This window comes from Pundamilia nyererei, unplaced genomic scaffold (assembly GCF_000239375.1).
Source record: "Pundamilia nyererei isolate P.nyererei 1_Seehausen unplaced genomic scaffold, PunNye1.0 scaffold00098, whole genome shotgun sequence".
Taxonomy (NCBI): Eukaryota; Metazoa; Chordata; class Actinopteri; order Cichliformes; family Cichlidae; genus Pundamilia; species Pundamilia nyererei.
Genome location: NW_005187499.1, coordinates 1,680,375 through 1,687,106, shown reverse-complemented (window position 1 = coordinate 1,687,106; position 6,732 = coordinate 1,680,375). Strand labels below are relative to the sequence as shown.

Here is a 6,732-nt window from a genome sequence, read left to right as displayed (position 1 = left end):
GGGGGACTTAAGGGTGCCATTAGACTTTGAATGGAGGGGGATCTAATACATGGATGACCCTCTTCCTCAGTCACCCCATTGACTCCAAACTGAGCCTATTAGCAAGACAACACATCACTAATGGCACTGCTACTGCTGCTGCTGCCCCTCATGTGTTTGGAGACCACCCAGCACACACACACAAAACCCGTTTCCCACGGTATTGTTAGCTAAAACATCAGTATATTATAGCGTGAAACTCAGATCAAAGTGTGAGTTCCACTGGAAAGGCAACCACTCTGACTAAATATGTTTGAGGCCATGTATGAAGACCTGAAGAAGCAGGTCTAATCTGCACAAGTTGTTAATTGTTTTCATTGTGTTAATCCTCGCACCAGAAATCTGGAATTCTTGTTTGCACACTGAGGTAGATTATGTCTTGAATGCTGATGTGAGAAAAAAAAGTGTATAATAATGACCGTCCCTTATAGCAGGAGAGGAGTGATTTATAGATCTGATATCTCCTTTTACTTATTTGTGGCATATTAAGGACGAGTGGGCTTTCTTCTGTGATAAATCTTTATTGCCAGGAATTCTGATATAAAACAAAACTTAGTGTCCCCCTTTATTTTGTGTCTGTACACTGTTATAAAAATGCCTTTTTTCAGTCGACACTCCTTCATGTTTTTGTTTGTTTTTGATGAAGGTGTCACAAAGTGGTTTTATATTTTTTCCATACATAGTTTTTTTCTTATAGTTTTTTTAAATCCAGCAGATAAAATGCACCACTTGCACAAAAGAAGTTAGCTTAGAAGACAAGTGTGTAAAGCAGTCTGTGATGTTGGTCAATTCCACGTCTGACCAGCAGAGGAGTGTAATGGAGAAGGAGACAGGGGACAGCAAAGCGCCTTCACTGTCTTTCACTCACTCTAACATGCACATATACTCATTGTGTCTTTGAGTTTGAGTAATTTCAGCACACTCCAAATGCCTTTTTTTTTTCTTTTCAGAAATATGACTCTAGTTAACAGGCGGATTATACCAGAAGCTGCAAAAAAAGACATAAGCTAAGGAAAATACATTTCAACAAATCCTTAAAAACGTTTACCTTAAGGGCTGAGTTGAATAAGTTTAGTACTGTACTAAATAATAATAATAATAATAATAATAATAATAATAATAATAATAATAATAATAATAATAATACGTTCTCAACTTAATAAAAAAAATCATCTGTCTTGTTAATATTCTGCAGGTTTGGTTGATCTTGGCTGGGACTTTAGCGCACAGCTCCGGGTTTAGTGAACTTCCTTCTGTGTGACTAACTTGAGTCTCTAGTGCGCACTTTATAAGACTGTCTGGTAGTCCACCTCTTTTTGTTAAGAGGTGGACTTCATTGGCTTTATGGCAAATAGAAGTCTCTCCATCTGGTGAAAGAGGAAAACACAGAGAGAGAAGGAGAGAGAGGGAGCGAGAGAGAGAGAAGGGGGATAATTCATTCACTTTGCGCACAAAGCGCAGTGGAAATCACCCAGGGGAACGAAACACCAGACAGAGGGGAGAGGCAAGAGGGGGAGATGGGATGGTGTGGTGTTAAGAAACAGTCTCCACACATGCGCGAGGTTGGTCATTCGTAAAACAAAAAACAAACACACCCCCCCCCCCCAACAAAAAAAGAAAAGAAAAATAAAAACTTAAAAAACCAAAAAAAGGCCTTAATTACGTTTTATTTTTGTGGAATTCGAAAACGAAACGACACTTAGATTAAGTTATTAAAACGGCAGGAATGTTAAACGCACGTTAAACGCTCTCGGGATATTAACACTTTTAGGTTACTAAAAGAATATCTTTCTTTCGTTCGTTCCCAGGGAAGGAAAGATAGCTTTCCTGACTCTGGCCGCTGTGAAGGCCACGCACGATAAACACGCTCACATCAAAATGGTTCGCAAACGATTATGAAGTGAAAGTGTGGAGTTTTACCCGAGACGGGGCACACAGACGGTCTGCGTGTGTTTGTCAGTCATTTAGCGACCCGAGCGCTGCGCGGCAGCACTGCACCTCAGAGCGCACTGGACCCAGGACACCCGCTCCCTCCCCCGTCTTCCCCATCCACCCCCACACTCCCTTCTCAGAGCCTCGCGCAGCCCAGCTCCAGCCTCACACACGTCGCTATTGAGCACCCCCCCTCCCTCCCCCTTCCACACACACACACTCTCACACCACCCTCCCCCCTCACGCCACCGCTCACGCCTGCCGCTGTCTCTGCGATCCTGCGCTCTCTCGCCGGCTTCAGTCCTCTTTCTCGCACTGATCGTCCCTCTCGGTGTTTCGATAGAGGGGCTGCACGCGCGATTGCGCTATTGATACTCACTTTATAGTGTGTCTGTGGAAAGTCACCCTCTCTCTCTCCCTCTCTCTCTCTCTCCCTCGCGCTCTTCTCCTCCTCTCCGGCTGCTCTTTGGTAAACTAACAGGGAGGTGTTAACTACTTTTGCTTGTCCAAAGCGCCTCCCGTTATCTCCGGCGCTGCTGCGCAAGAGCCACAGGGGCCAGAGCTGCTGATACTCTACCCGCAGAAAAGTTTTCAGCTTTTTGTGAGGATAAAAAAGAAGAAGAAGAAGCCGGAAACCCGGGAGTCGTCTTTATGAAAAGCGGATTCATCCACGGCAAGGTGAGTAACACTCGGAGTTTTTTTGTGTTGTTGTTGTTGTTATTGTTGGGTTTGAAGCTCACACAGTTTGTGCTTCCACACCTTTCCGCCGCTTCTCTCCGCTTTGGAAGCGCGTTTCGAGTCGGGAAACTTTTTCTCGGGGATTTGTAAGTGCTGCGCGAGGAGATTTCCACGCGTGGAAAAGAATGAAATATATATATATATACATAATTATATAAACAAATCTCTTCGTGAATGCGTGTGCGTTTATATTTGTTTGTCTCTTTATATATGCGCGCGTGCATGCGCATATGCGAGGTCCCCAAACAAGAACAAGATTCTTGAAAGCACTCGCATTATTTGTGCGTGTGTGGATGACATTGTGCGTACATTACCATGGCCGAACACGACCGACCTACAGCCGCACCGCGCGATCTCACTGCAACCAAAGGCTGAACTTTGTAAACTTTAAACATCATCACTGGAGATAAAGACGGATCACAGCTGCTGGAAGCCACCTGAATTATCGCCAAAGCCCGCAGTCAGTCAGAGAAATGAAATAAAATTTTACAGCCTTATTATTTCTGCTCCTCCTCTGGGACCACTTTTGTCTTATTAACCGGCGATTATAAGCGTCAGTCGCGGGCCTGCTGTGACTATATTTATTTAAAAGTTCGGCTTTAGTTCTTCCCATGAAGGTTTCAGGGGTTCCAGCTCACTGAATGCCTCCACCGGCGGTTTTCAGTGGAAGTTACTGTTGCTCTGTAGCACTAACGCTCGTAATGATGAAGGCATGTGGCTCAAACGGCCGCATATTGGCTCCGTTAGCTGGGGTTTAATAAACACTCACATCAGTCAGATTTTAATGCATCACAAAAAGCGCAAAGAGGAGTTTATGAAGGACTTCTGTTCCACAGCTTTGGCATCACTCATCGTTCTAAACTCTTCTGCGTTTTAATCTTCAAATTGGAACTCATATTTATATCGATTATCTATTCAAATCATACAATTACTGAAGAATTATTTGAAAAGGAACACAAGAAAAAGGAGGAGAATAAAGACGCCGAGGTGATTTTGCATTTACTTCTGCTGCCACGAGCGGCTGTAAATACTCCTCTTAAAATGAAGCTCTCACAGAAACAGACGGCGTAAATTTAAACAGAAAAAGTGCCACTTTGTGTACTCCCTTGCGCTTACACGCAAGCGTGTGCACACACACACACATAAACACACACACACGGGCCTCAACTCTGTTGGAAAACACCTGTTAACTAGGGAGCACAGTGCAATTTACATCCTTCCCCCTAAACTAGATGTGCGGCACCCAGCCGGTGGAAGTCCCGGGGGCCTTCCAGCTTCATGGCCGAGCACACAGAGGCAAAGTGCGGATTCATTTAAGCGGCAGCTCCCGCTGCTGCTGCTGCGTTTGCATTATGGAAGACCACATTTGTAACATTTTTCAGTGCTTCATCGGCGGGAAAAATAATAAAAGTAATTATTACTGACATTAACAATTAACTTGATCGTTTCTTTTATTTAAGTATCACTTTGGCAAACAGATGTCACGCCCCTATAGTCTGTGTAGTTTATGCGTTTCCTCTATTCACTTCAGGCCTGACGTGTTGAATTTTATTTGTTTCCATTTCTCTAAATGATTAAGGACTCAAGGAATCAAACAGCTCGTGTTAATAGTTAAAAATATATATATTTAACTTTTGCTCACTCTTCTGTTCGCAGTCTCCCTGTACTCTGGCCTTGTCAGTCAGTACTTTTTATTTTATTTTATATTTTTTATGACGGACTTCATAGAAGGAAACAACAGAGCTCTCGAGCACGCGCCCTCATCCACGCGCATTAGTGGGCAAAGACGGAACGCTTCTGAGAGGGAATAATAAAATTAGGAGTCTGGGAAAAATGCGGCACACCTATTAGCAGTAATTTCCAAGTTAAAAAGTCCTCTCAGCGCCGGCAGTAAATCGCGCGTAAAAACGCATTTTGGAGCAAAGGTGGACTCGAGGCGGGTCATTGAACTCACAATTATAGCCCCTCCGAAATAAATAAGTGAATAAGTAAATTAATAAATGAATGAAATAATAAAAATCAGAAACTCTGCTCTCTTCCGGGTCCAGATCCACTGATCTGGTGAATCACTTTCGATTGATTTTATTGATTGTCAGATCAACGAGGCCTGACTTCTAAAGAGCAGCCGAACCTTTTTCATTTTCCAGCCAAACACATTAGCGAGCAATAATTATCTTTTAAACGGCAACATGTGCTGCTGACATATTATGTCCAATTACTCATATAGATAACAGTGATTTATAGCCGAGGCTTCCGATGGGGACAGAACAATTTTGTAATTTATTTTGCTCTCATTTACCGGTGAAGAAAACGTTCCTTTCTTCCATATTTAGCGGTATCATTTCTCCACTAAAAGCTCCGATACTTATCCATTTCCCCCGATATATCAATGTGTTATTGTATAACATTTCAAAGTACTAATATTCCAAAGTTGATATCCATGCATGTAGTAGTAGGTTCATTTTTTGCGTAGGTGGTGATGTCAGTTTTCTAAAATAAGCTTCAAATCACAGTTAAATTTTTACATTTGAATTAAGAAACTTATAATGATGTATTAAACCAATTTCATTTTTTAAAAGTGTTTCTAATTTAAAGGCTCTTTTAGTCCAGCTTCTCTCGCTGGACTAAAAGAGCATTGGCATAATTGGCATTATTTTTAATTTGGGCAATTTAAAGTTGTATTTTTATCTGTATACTAATAGTGATTATTTTTTAAATAGTTACTTTTTTCAAATTAAACGTGCCTGACTGTAAAACGCTGTCACGCAGACGCTGATGTATGATTTTATTATTATTTTTGGCTGCTGTTTTCAGACTTGGTGATTCATAGGCTGCCGCTTATTTCTCGTGTCATTTGACACGAAGCAGGCTTTGCTTCATAGGCAAATTTAAAACGCCTTTTTTAATACTTTACGTATTTATTTCTCTTTAAGATAATTCTTATTTTTTATTTATATTTTTTCTTCATTTATAACTTTTTTGTGCTCTCTGTTATTAAATTCAGAGAACAAGAATAATGAGAATAATTTATAATGTATGTATCCAAAAATATGAAAGGATTAATTAATTATTTTTAAGGGAAAGAACTTAAGTGCACTTTGTAATTGAAAGTATCGAAATACTTCATTTTCTTATTTTATTTTTTTATATAGGCCTATCCTCTCTCTGTCTCTCTCCCCCCTCCTTGCACTTCCTACATAAAAAGTCTGCAGGCGCACTAAAGAGAAGGAAAAGTGTCGAGTTCGAGGGAAAACTAACGAAAGATGATTTATTCGTCAGCGCTTTTGATTCTACCCCTCCTCCTGCCACCTCTGTGTTCCTCTCCCTCAGCAGTCAGCTGTTAATGCTCGCCGCTGATCTCGTTTGCTCCCCTTCTTTGCGCACAGAGCAGTGGACTAAAAATTAATGTCCATTTCACACCTCTTTCCCGGATCGATAGCTGCAGGGGAGGGAGGGGAGGTGTTATTTCATTTGGAATCCAGAGAAGCGCCGCGTTCCGAATAAAAGGAAAGCCTCCCGCCTGCTTAATTATCAGGAAACCGGCTAAACTTTTGCTTTCACTGCGGCACCGCTGATCGCTCCAGAATCACATCTATAATCAGATGTAGATGCTGTGCGCCTCTGCCGCCGTGTGAGAAGCTTTTCTGCTGCTTCCCGTGTTTTATTTGTTCGTCTCTCTGGAGGACGACAGTAATTAAGATTTTTTCCCCTAAAGGCGGGACTGTAACTTGTTGCAAGAAGCGTTTCTTTTCCTTCCAACTTTCCCCCACCTCTCATTTCATTGTGAACAGCTCCCAGAATAAACCCGCTGTAAATTCACCGTCATTCAGATCCGCGCAAACTCGTTCTCATCCAAACAGAGGCCATTTCTCACATTTGGAAATACTAAGGCGTCATGACGCGCGCATTAACACCCCCCTCCCACCCCTTCTCTCTCCCATAGTAAATTAACCACGATCCGCTCAGTCTCGACTAGTTTGATGATGCTCCCCCCCCCCCCCTCCCCCAAAGATGTCAGGTGGA

The 6,732-nt window shown here is 42.2% G+C and overlaps 1 protein-coding gene across 4 annotated transcripts in view; it reads left to right on the top strand.

Annotated features, from left to right (window-relative positions):
• Positions 1-2,233: 2,233 nt before the first annotated feature.
• The window catches only part of rnf220a (ring finger protein 220a), a 161,698-nt gene continuing 157,199 nt past the window's right edge, over positions 2,234-6,732 (top strand). The window contains exon 1 of one of the 4 annotated variants that reach the window (XM_013912704.1): positions 2,234-2,649. The gene's annotated coding sequence lies outside the window, so the exon portion shown is untranslated. The remainder of the gene's footprint in view (positions 2,650-6,732) is intronic. The other 3 variants (XM_005740250.2, XM_005740251.2, XM_005740252.2) reach the window with 3 other exon arrangements.